The sequence below is a fragment of the Salvelinus sp. IW2-2015 genome, linkage group LG6.1 (genome assembly GCF_002910315.2).
Source record: "Salvelinus sp. IW2-2015 linkage group LG6.1, ASM291031v2, whole genome shotgun sequence".
Lineage (NCBI taxonomy): Eukaryota > Metazoa > Chordata > Actinopteri > Salmoniformes > Salmonidae > Salvelinus > Salvelinus sp. IW2-2015.
Genome location: NC_036845.1, coordinates 15,780,908 through 15,796,116, shown reverse-complemented (window position 1 = coordinate 15,796,116; position 15,209 = coordinate 15,780,908). Strand labels below are relative to the sequence as shown.

Sequence of the window (15,209 nt, the reverse complement as noted above, 5' to 3'; positions counted from 1 at the left end):
AAAAAAAATTGCAGATAATGTTCAGCAGATGTTGACCTTATCTGACCTTATCTGACCTTATCTGGTTTAGCTCGGCTGCAGCAGGGTGCTCTATTCTTCATGCCACTTCGGCATAGCTGTCTTGCTGGACTGTTGGTCTTTTCTGATTGGGGTGTTGTACTGTTAGCTTGGGGAGTAGTGGGGTGGTGGGATGCTGTCCACTCTGGAAGGGGCCCGATGGTTCAGGGTGGTGTTGGGCACTCTGGATGGGACCCAATGGTGCAGGGTGGAGTTGGCCTCTCTGGAAGGGGAACGATGGTGTCGGGTGGAGCTGGCCTTTCTTGGATGAGGCCTGGTGGTGTAGGTTGGAGCTGACCTCTCTAGATGGTGCTCGATGGTGTAAGGTAGAGCTGGCCTCTCTGGATGGGGCCTGGTGGTGCAGGGTAGAGCTGGCCTCTCTGGATGTGGCTCGTTGGTGTAGGGTGGTACTGGTCTCTCTGGGTGGTGGCTGGTGGTCATGATCTTGCAGAATGGATGGCAGAGTTCCTCTTATTTTGATTTTTGCTTTGTCCTAGAGCAATTTCTTTCCTAGCAATGACCTCTACACCCTGTTTGTTCAAGTGTACCAGGTCATACATCAGCTGGGGGTGAATGTCCTAGTGCTTCGCTTGCATGCAACTTTTATAATGCACTTTTTTAAACAATGCACTTTTTATAATGAAAATACACTGAGTATTCAAACACTGACTAAGCTCTTTCGATGACATAGCTTGACCAGGTGAATTCAGGTAAAAGCTATGATCCCTTATTGATGTCAACTGTTATATCCACTTCAATCAGTGTAGATGAAGGTGAAGAGACTGGTTAAAGATGGAATTTTAAGCCTTGAGATAATTGAAACATGGATTGTGTATGTGTGGCATTTAGAGGATGAATGGGCAAGACTACATATTTAAGTGCCTTTGAACGGGATATGGTAGTGTCATGACGTTGGCCTGGGGGTAGGTTTATGACAGTCATATATACCTCTTCCCCCCCCCTTTCCTCTCCCTACTCTACTGATGTGACATTATAAAATCCCTTTGGTTAACATAGAGATTCTCGGAACATCAGAAGTTGGGGGGAAATTAACTATATTCTGGTAATCCGACCAAGTATATGCGGTGGTATATTATGTCAGTTCGGTTGTCATCTGGCACATTCTCATCAATGATAGAATGACATAAACTCTACTGTGGAAAGTCTGCACATCAGAGGTATCGTATTCACATGGAATTGTTGTTTGATTCAAATGTTTGAATATGAAATTATTTGTGAAGAGATTAAATGTAATTTTAGCTTCCAAATGAGAGATTTGGGTTTTCATAAGTTTAGGGCTCTGCTCAACCAGTGAAGAGACATGGGTAATAAACCTTTCAGACACACCCTTCTCCCTCCACTATGTAAGCCATTGACGAAAATTTAACTTCCTGTTCCGAGGATGTGAGGACGACTGTCCTATGTCAGAATGGTTCAGATAACATGTCAACTACAGAACTAAGCCAACCTCAGCATGAGCTTTGGTTGCGACTGGTATGAACTTTGAACTCTTAACCACTACAGAAGTGATACCTCCTAGCCGCTGAATTAGCAACAGCTGCCGCAAAAGCAGGTTAGGAAGGACAGACAGAGTAACCCGTCTACTATACAACAACGTTACTACAACGTATCCAATTTACCAGCAGAGACATTCTTCAAAGGACAAAGGACTCGGTTGGGCAACACGGCCTTCATCTAACACCAACCTCCGAAGCGCAGCTCAGAGTAAATATTTATTGCATTTTCCTTTTCAAAATGGGCAGAAATTTAGAATGCATAAGTATTGTATTTACGATAGCACAGCTTCGCCCTTTGTTCCTCAGTTCCCGCTCTTTACTCAAACCCAGCCCTTTTTTTTGTGTAACAAGCTGTCATATCTGTTCGCCGCCAGGACGTTTTCCTTTATGACGTAATTTGTAATCAAGGTATGATTTTTCTTCTATATGTAATTATGTGTGATTTAGTTAGGTATTTAGTAAATAAATAATTGAACCCAATTTTGTATTGCTGATTTCAACTTGTTAGCCAGGGTTCGTGAAGATAACCGAATTTACAACTTTCAGATGAGACTGAAATAAGGTGACGATTAATATTGACTGCTATTGATGTAAATATTAAGAGTTTATTCGGAAAGATAACAGCTCTATAAATATTTATTTCGTGGTGCCCCGCCTCTCTAGTTAATTACATTTACATGATTAGCTCAATCAGGTAATATTAATTACGGAGAAAGTATTTTATAGAATAGCATGTCATACAACTTAATCCGACATAGCCAAAAGACACAACAGTAGTACGTGCCAGGCGCAACGGTTTGTTTCAAGAATTGCAACGCTGCTGGGTTTTTCACGCTCAACAGTTTCAAATCAAATCAAATTGTATTTGTCACATAGCCCGAGTCTTTGACAATTTTGTCCACTGACACGCCTAGTATAATAGGTCCTGAATGGCAGGAAAAATTGGCCCCAGTGATGTACTGGGTAGTATGCACTACCCTCTGTAGTGCCTTATGGTCAGATGCCGAGCAGTTGCCATACCAGGCTGTGATGCAACCGGTCAGGATGCTCTCGGTGGTGCAGCTGTATAATGTTTTTATGGATCTGGGGACCCATGCCAAATCTTTTCAGTCTCCTGAAGGGGAAAAGGTGTTGACGTCCCCTCTTGGTGTGTTTGGACCATGATAGTTCGGTGGTGATGTGGTCACCAAGGAACTTGAAGCTCTCGACCCACTCCACTACAGCCCCATCGATGTTAATGGGAGCCTGTTCGACCCGCCTTTTCCTGTAGTCCACGATCAGCTGCTTTGWCTTGTTCACATTGAGGGACAAGTTCTTGTCCTGGCACCACACTGCCAACTCTCTGACCTCCTCCATGTAGGCTGTATCATCGTTGCCGGTGATCAGGCCTACCACTGTTGTGTCGTCAGCAAACTTAATGATGGTGTTGGAGTYGTGTTTGGCCACGTAGTAGTGGGTGAACAGGGAGTACAGGAGGGGACCAAGCACRCACCCCTGAGGGGCCCCAGTGTTGAGGATCAGAGTRGCAGATGTGTTATTGCCTACCCTTACCASCTGGCAGAGACTCGTCAGGAAGTCCAGGATCCAGTTACAGAGGGAGGTGTTTAGTCCCAGGGTTCTTAGCTTAGTGATGAGCTTWKTGGGCACTATGGTGTTGACCGCTGTGCTGTTGTCAATGAACAGCATTCTCTTATAGGTGTTCYTTTTGTCCAGGTGGGAAAGGGCAATGTGGAGTGTGATTGAGATTGCGTCATCTGTGKATCTGTTGGGGCGGTATGCGAATTGGAGTGGGTCTAGGGTTTCTGGGATGATAGTGTTGGTTTGAGCCACGACCAGCCTTTCAAAGCACTTCATGGCTACTGACGTGAGTGCTATGGGGCGGTAATCATTTAGGCAGGTTACCTTCGCTTCCTTGGGCACAGAGACTATGGTGGTCTGCTTGAAACATGTAGGTATTACAGACTCGGTCAGGGAGAGGTTGAAAATGTCAGTGAAGACACTTTCCAGTTGGTCCACACATGTTTTGAGTACACGTCCTGGTAATCCGTCTGGCACCGTGCCTTTGTGAATGTTGACGTGTTTAAAGGTCTTGCTCACATCGGCTATGGAGAGCGTAATCACACAGTCGTCCGGAACAGCTGGTGCTCTCATGCATGCTTTAGTATTGCTTGCCTCGAAGCAAGCATAAAAGGCATTTAGCTCGTCTGGTAGGCTCGCCTCACTGGGCAGGTCGTGGCTGTGTTTCCCTTTGTAGTCTGTAATAGTTTTCAAGCCCTGTCACATCCGAAGAGTGTCAGAGCCGGTGTAGTAGGATTCAATCTTAATCCTGTATTGACGCTTTGCCTGTTTGATGGTTCGTCTGAGGGCATAGAGGGATTTCTTATAAGTGTCCGGATTAGTGTCCCGCTCCTTGAAAGCGGCAGCTCTAGCCTTTAGCTCAATGCAGATGTTGCCTGTAATCCATGGCTTCTGGTTGGGATATGTACATACGGTCACTGTGGGAACGACGTCGTTGATGCACTTATTGATGAAGCCGGTGACTGAGGTGGTGTACTCCTCAATGCCATTGGATGAATCCCAGAACATATTCAAGCCTGTGCTAGCAAAATAGTCCTGTAGCGTAGCATCCGCGTCATCTGRCCACTTCCGTATTGAGCGAATCACTGGTACTTGCTGCTTTAGCTTTTGCTTGTAAGCAGGAATCAGGAGAATATAGTTTTGAGGTAAAACAGATTTAGGTTTGCCTGCATTAAAGTCCCCGGCCACTAGGAGCGCCACTTCTGGATGAGCTTTTCCTTGTTTGCTTATTCAGCTCGTTGAGTGCGGTCTTAGTGCCGGCATCAGTTTCCCGTGTGTATCAAGAATGGTCCACCACCCAAAGGACATCCAGCTAACTTGACACAACTGTGGGAAGCATTGGAGTCAACATGTGCCAGCATCCCTGTGGAACGATTTCAACACCTTGTAGAGTCCATGCCCCGGGCAAATTGAGGCTGTTCTGAAGGCAAAATGTTTTTCTTTCTGTTGGTTTTATCCAGTTTTTTTCTCTTCACATTGTCCTTATGTCCTAGTACCTCAATCTTGCTTCTTGGTTCTAACCAGATGGTCAAGATTACTTAGTAGATTAGCTATCTTTCAGTGCCAGTTTGATCAATCACTCAAAATCTCTCTCAAAATCAAACAATTTTCTCAAAGGAAAAACATCTACTGATATCTCCAGATGTGGAGAGCACAGTAGTGCATTGAAACAACCAAACTGTTCACTAAAAMCAAAATAATTCAAGAAAAATAATCACATTTTAACAGGAGCTCTCTCTAACTTCTGCTGCTCAGTTMGATGGTGATGTTATAATGTCACAATGTACACAGTAATAGCKTATGCCTACTGTAAATTCAAATGATCAGTTTCAGGCGCCAACCTCATGTTGTTGGGTGAGACACATGAAGCTCAGACTATTTTAGTAAATATCTTGAAGTTGCTGTAAAGTGGAAAAATATTTCCAGCAGCTGCTGGATAGGTACCTTGTTCATAAGTATCTKTATTGCTAGCCAACTGTTATTTCACCGCATGTTTTCTTAGCTAACCTTGTTTGGTGGCACAGAAAGAAAGGATAATGTGAGTCTGGTCAAATAATCTGTTGTATTGTGTAAGCTATAGCAATGTTTTATTAGTTAGATAGGGGTTAAAATAGATGTATCTAGCGGTCTTATTTGTATTTGTTTAATGTCTCAATGGATTTCATGAACTATATTTTATATATGACTTTAAAGCTTCCTGGTTCGAATCAACCCAAGATGATGAACCCTGAAGCCAACTGTATTCGAGCCCTACATTTCCCCATTCTTCCAAGAGCTCACTGAGTTTGAATGAAGACCTGTGTGAGGTAAGTACACACACACACACACACACACACACACACACACACACACACACACACACACACACACCACACACACACACACACACACACACACACAACACACCACACACACACACACACACACACAATACCTGCTTGATATGTATTTTTACCCACAGAGCAACAGCCCTGGTGTGCTCTGTCTCTCAAGAGCTGACAAATCAGAACTGAGGAGGATTGTTACGGATGCTCTCCTGCGTAAATTTATAGTAAGGAAAATTGTACTGTAAAAGATATTACAGCATATCTGTAATTACAGTATTAAACTGGCAACTCTGGTGCCAGAACAATGCTGTAAATGTACAGGGAAAAGTTTTAGAGTGAATGTAGTGTCCACCAAAAGATGGTTACATTAATTTTAGATGTACATAAGTATTTTTTTGTTTTGCATAATCAGAGAATATAAAGACACCAAAACTAATGGAATAGAGACTCTCCAGCTGCAGTGGAGACTTTCGACCCAGTGTTCCTTGGTCAGTGGCCAGGTCTCGGGCTCCTCCAACCCTGTAGACATGACACAGATCGATGGTGCTCTCCCATCAGTGTCTCTGGCTGCCAGATTGCCAGTGGGTCTCCAGTCTCCTGACATTCATCAGTGTCTCTCAGTCAGATGCTCCCACAGCAGTGGTCTAACCCCGGCATGGAGCACAGTCTGCCCAGCCCCAGAAGCCMAGCCCCAGCCTACCCCCTCCATGGGCTGAGAGGACAGGTCTCTAATGATGGCACCGAGCAGGGGATTGCCTGGAAGGAGAGACAGAAAATGTGGTCAAATGTGACCAATATGGCACTGGTTCAACCACACAGCTGTATGTCTTGTTGTTCCATCGCTTGGTGTGGTGAATGCATTTCACAGACAACTATTAGAGGGTTAAACGTGGGCAGCATAGTGTAAATATGCAAAGTGAGTGTTTTTTTTAGAAAGTGTTGTGCAATGTAGTATGGTCTCATTGAGTGTGTCAGCCCCTTTGGAAGGAGTCTTATAATAATCTGAGGGACATGTATGTTTTTGTATTCATTGTGCAGAGCAATTAATATCTTGTGCCTTCATACTCCCAACAGGCATGCAAAGAATTTAGGCAAGAATTTTTTTTTTATCCATTTCATGCATATTTAAGCCTCCCTTTCTTTGTCTACAGCCACCTCTGGATAACACAGAGAAACATGGCCGGCAAATGCAACATGACTAATACCAAACTCGTTCCTCATGGCCTTACAAACCCTAACACCTGAGCTAATGTCCTTATGGTGTCATGTCATTTCATGTGCATCCTCTTCCACCTCTATCCATTCACGTACTGCAGGGAATAAAAAGGAGAAGGAAAGCCAAGCACTCGTGCCCCACTAACTGATTTCCACCGATTCCCCAGGGGGTGATAAAGTGCACTTTTAAGCTATCCGCAGAAGCTTGTCCCTTAACCGCCGAGGAATTCACAACGGTGGCGGTAGTGAACGTCTTTCTAATGGACCCAATGCGGGCACCGATAGTCTCCCAAACAAGCCCCACGGCACCACCAAATGGGCCCTGTGCACTACTGRAGAGGGAAATAAATGTCACAAAAATGTAATTCCACCTCTCACGTAAAGGGCTCTTCTGGCTCGCACTCTCATTTGACGATACCTACTAGTGCTATTTGTAGAGGCGTAGCATCTCAGGAGTTCTCCCCATAAAAAACGCYAGCTCCAAACATGTTGGTGTTGTATCGTATCAACATTCATGGTATGCAGTTAATTTGGGAATACAACCGTACACACTAGTGGTAAAGCTCCAAAGGCCTTACCTACTACACTTAAAAGACAATGGTTCGACAACCAAAGTAGCAATTGCTGCACAAGGCTTCTTCCCCCTCCCATTCTATGCAATCAAGCGGAAGCTTACCCAGGTCTTGATAACACCAGCACCAACTAATCTACAATTATAAAAAACACAGAGAGTTAGTAGGAGACAGCACACTCCAAACTGTGGAAACCAGTATTTCCACCTTAGCATCAAGCAACTTAACAGGACCAGGGGAAAAATGAGATATGTATGTGGTTCAAATTGATTTCATTCATTCTATGAATATCAAGGTTTTATTCTTGTAACATTTTTCCTCCACTCCTCATGCTCGAACGTATTCACAGGGATTGCTGTTCCTACCAGATAAACAGTTTTTTTGTTTATTGCAATTATTGCCTGAGGATTGTTTCCAATGTGACTGGACTGTCAATGAGGAGGGGATGGGAAGGCAGGCGGGAGGGAGGGAGACGTGACAAGAGGGAATTCATACCAGCAGCCAGAATGCATGCTGCTGCTCCGGGGTATAGTCTAGCAGAGATATGTTTGCTGCATATGGACTGCATATGGCCTGTAAAAAAATGGAATATTGCTTTTGTACTACCCTAGAGARGAACAGGACAGGCTGTTTAATATTGTACGGTTCTGCTTTTCTTTTTTTTAGTCAACCTTGTGTTCTTTTTCTTTGTGTTCTTGAACGTGGCCCTGTTTCTTTGTGTTATGGAACGTAGCCCTGTCTTTCACCTGTGTTTGTTTCTCACCTGGTTTCATCAGCTCCCTATTTAGTTCAGTTCTTTCTGTTTGTATGGTTGCGAGGTATTGTTTGTTTTTGGCTGCCTGCCTGTGTTTGTCCATTGCCTGCCTGTGACCATGATTCCTGCCTTCTGCGAAAGCTCAATAAACATCTGCTGCGCCCAGCGCGTGAATCTACACCTTTTTGTCCCTGAGTATTCATTACAAATATCATGGGCGAAACATGTAGCTTCTTAGTGCCATTCACCTTACAGGAAGAGACGACAATATTATAATTCCCAAATCATGCATGTTGGGAAATTAAATATCCTTGGCATATTCAATTAAAAAWWWTATTTTTCATGTAGTTTTAAATACAGGATATATGTTATCTACATAATCTAGTCATGTTGTGGACATATCAAAAGGACAGTGACCTCTGAAGTATTGTTAAACCCTAATCATAATCCAATTATATGTCAAATTTATATTCTGCCAATGATTTGTTAGATCAACACCAGCACATGAACAGAGAAGAAACCAACGGGTTAGAAATGTGTGAAATTTGCTTATTAGGGGAGGAAGACAAAAACTGCATTTTGTACTTTTTAATAAATAAATGATTGGGACAAATATCGTATATAAATATATGATATGCGTCKTTGTGAAGTTACGTATATTATAGTATATATGTATTCATAGAAACGTGGACATACTCACACTGCCATGTTGTGATTTGTGTGTGAGTATAGGCTACAGTACTACACTGTGATGAGAAAGCACAAAGGGTATCCCCCCACYATAAACTAGCCTAGTATTTAAAAATGCCCTGTCATGTGTTCAGCTCATTTGCATAATTGTTTAATTAACACCCAGAGCAGAACTCCTTGCATGTTAAGCAGAGATGATGAGACATATCTTAGGGGACTTCCTCTTTTTCATTTAACTGTATACACAATTACCAACAGAACAATTTATAACCAAAGTCACAATTGTTTTTGTTTTTTTAACCTGGCATATATTGAGTGTTGCTAGACTTGGCTCCACGTACTCACAATACTCACTGATGATTTATATGGTAGATTTACTATATGTGGATCTCAGATATAAAACACAAAAGCTCCAATTTCTAAGACCTGTCTTAAATAACACATTTGTGCGCATGAACACTTCAGGGAAATTGAGTTGGGACTGGGCCCATCGATGGGAAAAGCACACAGGAAACAAAAAGTAATCTTGACAAGAAAGGAAAATTGGCTATTGTAATTACCAGTGGTGTTCTACAGTGTTACTTAGCCATCCTCTGAAACTGGCCATGTTGTTTCCCCCCCAAAGTCTGCAATTACCTCTCATTTCTAAGAGCAAATGAGCTTAACCTTGTTTCTGAGATACCATTAAACCAAGGCAGTAAATTGTTGTTTTGCTTTGCCGTCAAAGTCATTTTCAGCGTACTATATATAACCACKTGTGCTGTGYCAGGGGTTACTGTATGAGGGAGAGTGGTGAGCGCGGGCATGGGCGACCTCATCAAGGTCATAAGAAAGAGGCCCCCTCTAGAGAGAGAGCTCAAAGGGGGTTCTGKGTAGAATTTGCATATATTACCTCGGGTACAGTTTACCTACATCAGGAGAATGCAACACGCTACCCCACAGAGTATCCCATGCCGGTTGAAACTGGGTGAGGTCCTAAAGCCTTTTACTCAAAGGGAGAGGAGGGAAAATATGTTCAACTGCCTACACTTACCACAACCAAACGATTACAGCCTCACTGTCCTTGTTTTTGAAAGAAAAGCATATTTTTTGTCCGTTAAAATGACATCAAATTGATCATAAATACAGTGTAGACGTTGTTAATGTTGTAAATGACTATTGTAGCTGGAAATGGCAGATTTTTTATGGAATATCAACATAGGCGTAAAGAGGCCCATTATCAGCAACCATCACTCCTGTGTTCCAATGGCACGTTGTGTTCGCTAATCAGTGTAGACCTTACAGTGAAATGCTTACTTACAGGCTCTAACCAATAGTGCAAAAAAGGTATTAGGTGAACAATAGGTAGGTAAAGAAATAAAACAACAGTAAAAAGACAGGCTATATACAGTAGCGAGRCTATAAAAGTAGCGAGGCTACATACAGACACCGGTTAGTCAGGCTGATTGAGGTAGTATGTACATGTAGATATGGTTAAAGTGACTATGATGAACAGAGAGTAGCAGTAGCGTAAAAGAGGGGTTGGYGGGTGGTGGGTGGGACACAATGCAGATAGCCCGGTTAGCCAATGTGCGGGAGCACTGGTTGGTCGGCCCAATTGAGGTAGTATGTACCTGAATGTATAGTTAAAGTGACTATGCATATATGATAAACAGTGAGTAGCAGCAGCGTAAAAAGAGGTGTTGGGGGGGTGCACACAATGCAAATAGTCCGGGTAGCCATTTGGTTACCTGTTCAGGAGTCTTATGGCTTGTGGGTTAAAACTGTTGAGAAGACTTTTTGTCCTAGACTTGGCACTCCGGTACCTATTTTGGCTCAAAATGGCCAGAAACAAAGAACTTTCTAATGAAAAACTCGTCAGTCTATTCTTGTTCTGAGAAATGAAGGCTATTCCATGCGATAAATTGCCAAGAAACTGAAGATCTCGTACAACACTGTGTACTACTCCCTTTACAGAACAGCACAAACTGGCCCTAACCAGAATAGAAAGAGGAGTGGGAGGCCCAGGTGCACAACTGAGCAAGAGGACAAGTACATAGAGTGTCTCGTTTGAGAAACAGACACCTCACAAGTCCTCAACTGGCAGCTTCATTAAATAGTACCCACAAAACACCAGTCTCAATGTCAACAGTGAAGAGGCGACTCAGGGATGCTGGCCTTCAAAGCAGAGTTGCAAAGAAAAAGCCATATCTCAGACTGGCCAATAAAAAGAAAAGATTAAGATGGGSAAAAGAACACAGACACTGGACAGCATTGTTATCACTGATTGAAATTCATTTTCATAAAGCAAGTAAGGCATCGGTATAAGGGAACTATTTGTTATCCATGTGCAAACAAACTATTCACGGTTTGACAAATGATCTGGAACCCATGAAGCAGTTCTTGACAGTCAACAATAATTAGATACAAAACAGTTCATTAAATCAGCATGTTTTCCAKACATTTGTCAACCTGTCAGGGCACAGTGAGTACTGTCGCAACAGTCACAATCGGTATGAAAGAAAAATAGACCATAMACTGAGACATAGTGTACCGGCAGGAGCTTACCCTACAATTAAATACAAGTAAAGTATGCCCCTTTGTCCTATCCTTTTTATAAGAGTTAGAATGTTTTGTATACTCACAAACACAATTTCTCTTTCAATTTCTCTGCCACTCAGTTCCATCTACGCTTTCAATTAAGGGAAAGCACAGATATTTTCATTTGCAGGTACTGAAACGTTATATCCTTGCTGTTTATTCTGATAGTATAAGWTTGTGATATGATCTTTTTTACAGCATAATGTAATTTAGAGGTTACATTGATACCGAATACCATCTGGGGGATCCAGGGTCAGATCTTGTGTGTGGTGAAATATCTTGAATGTGCTACACAGTAGCAGATGAGGATAGGGTGTCATGGGAWAYATGCATGTGTCACGCCCTGACCTTAGAGATCCTTTTTATGTCTCTTTTTGGTTTGGTCAGGGTGTGATTTGGGGTGGGCATTCTATGTTTTGTTTTTCTATGWTTTTCTATTTCTATGTTTTGGCCGGGTATGGTTSTCAATCAGGGACAGCTGTCTATTGTTGTCTCTGATTGGGAACCATCCTTAGGTAGCCCTTTTTCCACCTGTCATTGTGGGAAGTTGACTTTGTTTAGGGGACATAGCCTTTGAGCTTCACGGTTTGGTTTTGTAGTGTTTATTGTTTTTGTTCGGCGTCTTGTTTAATAAAGGAACATGTATGCTCACSACGCTGCACCTTGGTCCTCATCTTTCAACAGCCGTGACAAAACTTCCCACCACAAAAGACCAAGCAGCGTGGTAGAGAGGACTCCTGGACATGGGAAGAGTCCTGGATGGTAAGAGACCCTGGAGGCAGGCTGGGAGTATCGCCGTCCAAGGAAGGAACTGGAGGCAGCTAAGGCGGAGCGGCAGCGTTATGAGGGAACACGGCTGGCAAGGAAGCCCGAGAGGCAGCCCCCCAAAAAAATTGGGGGGCACACGGGGAGTGTGGCTGAGTCAGGTTGGAGACCTGAGCCAACTCCCCGTGCTCACCGTGGCGAGCATGTGACTGGTCAGGCCCCGTGCTATGGGGTGATGCGCACTGTGTCTCGGTTGAGCATTCACAGGCCGGTGTGCTCGGTGCCAGCGTCCCGCATTTGCCGGGTGGAAGTGGGCATCCAGCCAGAAGGGGTTGTGCCAGCTCTGCACTCGAGACCGCCAGTGCGCCTCCACGGCCCAGTGGCCAGGTATGGTTCTCAATCAGGGACAGCTGTCTATCGTTGTCTCTGATTGRGAACCATMCTTAGGTAGCCCTTTTTCCACCTGTCATTGTGGGAAGTTGACTTTGTTTAGGGCACATAGCCTTTGAGCTTCACGGTTTRGTTTTGTAGTGTTTATTGTTTTTGTTCGGCGTCTTGTTTAATAAAGGAACATGTACGCTCACCACGCTGCACCTTGGTCCTCATCTTTCAACAGCCGTGACAGCATGTCTGCCTCTAAACGTTAAATTAATTGTTAGTCTAATTCGGCTTGACAGATGACTATATGGAGGTTGAGACTTACCATTACAAATCCCCATTTGTCACAGGTGTAAATTAAGTTCACACTCCGAAKTTTGTGAGATGAGAAAGTAACAGAAGATTGAAAAAGGCAAGCAATTAGGTACACATCCTATCTGACCCTACTGTATGTGGTTGGGAAATCAATGATTCTTCATCTTGGCATGATTGTATGCATMTATTGAAAAAGCCCAGTGCCCTGTGGATTCTCATCTGATTGAGTGAGATACAGTACCTTCAGAAAGTATTCATACCCCTTTGACTTATTCCACAGTTACAGCCTGAATTAAAAATTGATTAAATATTTTTTTATAATTCACCCATCTACACACAGTACCCCATAATAACAAAATAAAACATGTTTCTATAAATGTTTGCAAATATATTGAAAATGAAATACAGAAATAACTAATTTACATTAAGTATTCACACCTCTTAGTCAATACATGCTAGAAACCACATTTGGCAGTGATTACAGCTGTAATTCTTTCTGGGTAATCCTTTAAGAGCTTTGCACAACTGGATTGTACAATATTTGTACATTATTTGATTWCAAATTCTTCAAGCTCTKTCAAGTKGGTTGTTGATCATTGCTAGTCAGTCATTTTAAGTCTTACCATAGATTTTCAATCCGCTTTAAGTCAAAACTGTAACTAGAGCACTCAAGAACATTCAATGTCATCTCGGTAAGCAACTCCAGTGTATATTTGGCCTTGTGTTTTGGGTTATTGTCCTGCTGAAAGGTGATTTTGTTTTACCCATATCATGATGCAGCCACCACCATGGTTTAGAATATGAATAGTGGGAAAGGGGGATACCTAGTCAGTTGTACAACTGAATGCATTTAACCCAACCCCTCTGAATCAGAGAGGTGCAGGGGGCTGCCTTAATCAATATCCACAGCACCCGGAGAACAGGGAGTGAACTGCCTTGCTCAGGTAAAGAATGACAGATTTTTACCTTATCAGCTCAAGGATTCGATCCAGCAACTTTTCAGTTACTGGCCCAATGCTCCTACCCACCAGGCTACCTGCCGCCCCATGGTGCTCAGTGATGTGTTGGATTCAAAGTCTGTTTATTTTTATTTTTACCCATCTACAAATAGGTATCCTTTTCCCTGGTCTTTGTAATTGAATTTGTGTTTGAAATTCACTGTTCGACTGAGGGACCTTACAGATAATTGTACAGTGGGGCAAAAAAGTATTTAGTCAGCCACCAATTGTGCAAGTTCTCCCACTTAAAAAGATGAGAGAGGCCTGTAATTTTCATCATAGGTACACTTCAACTATGACAGACAAAATGAGAAAAAAAATCCAGAAAATCACATTGTAGGATTTTTTATGAATTTATTTGCAAATTATGGTGGAAAATAAGTAGTTGGTCACCTACAAACAAGCAAGATTTCTGGCTCACAGACCTGTAACTTCTTCTTTAAGAGGCTCCTTGTCCCCCACTCGTTACCTGTATTAATGGACCTGTTTGAACTTGTTATCAGTATAAAAGACACCTGTCCACACCTCAAACGTCACACTCCAAACTCCACTATGGCCAAGACCAAAGAGCTGTCAAAGGACACCAGAAACAAAATTGTAGACCTGCACCAGGCTGGGAAGACTGAATCTGCAATAGGTAAGCATGGTTTGAAGAAATCAACTGTGGAGAAATTATTAGGAAATGGAAGACATACAAGACCACTGATAATCTCCCTCGATCTGGGGCTCCACGCAAGATCTCACCCCGTGGGGTCAAAATGATCACAAGAACGGTGAACAAAAATCCCAGAACCACACGGGGGACCTAGTGATTGACCTGCAGAGAGCTGGACCAAAGTAACAAAGCCTACCATCAGCAAGGGCATTGAAGATGAAACGTGGCTGGGTCTTTCAGCATGACAATGATCCAACACACCGCCCGGCACCGAAGGAGTGGCTTCGTAAGAAGCATTTCAAGGTCCTGGAGTGGCCTAGCCAGTCTCCAGATCTCAACCCCATAGAAAATCTTTGGAGGGAGTTGAAAGTCCGTTGCCCAGCAACAGCCCCAAAACATCTGCTCTAGAGGAGTCTGCATGGAGGAATGGGCCAAAATACCAGCAACAGTGTGTGAAAACCTTGTGAAGACTTACAGAAAACGTTTGACCTCTGTCATTGCCAACAAAGGTATATAATATATTGTTATTGACCAAATACTTATTTTCCACCATAATTTGCAAATAAATCATTAAAAATCCTACAATGTGATTTTCTGGATTTTTTTTCTCATTTGTGTCTGTCATAGTTGAAGTGTACCTATGATAAAATTACAGGCCTCTCTCATCTTTTTAAGTGGGAGAACTTGCACAATTGGTGGCTGACTAAATACTTTTTTGCCCCACTGTATGTGTGGGGTACAGGATGAGGTAGTCATTCAAAAATCATGTTAAAACACTATTATTTCACACAGAGTCCATGCAACTCAT

General features: G+C 42.9%; 1 long non-coding RNA gene across 2 annotated transcripts in view; it reads left to right on the top strand.

Moving 5' to 3' along the window:
* LOC111965203 (uncharacterized) overlaps window positions 1-8,200 on the top strand; it is a 14,719-nt gene extending 6,519 nt beyond the window's left edge. For both annotated transcript variants that reach the window (XR_002877484.3, XR_002877485.3), the window contains 3 exons: window positions 5,346-5,458; window positions 5,614-5,703; window positions 5,892-8,200. This is a non-coding gene — a long non-coding RNA (uncharacterized lncRNA). The remainder of the gene's footprint in view (window positions 1-5,345; window positions 5,459-5,613; window positions 5,704-5,891) is intronic.
* Window positions 8,201-15,209: the final 7,009 nt, after the last annotated feature.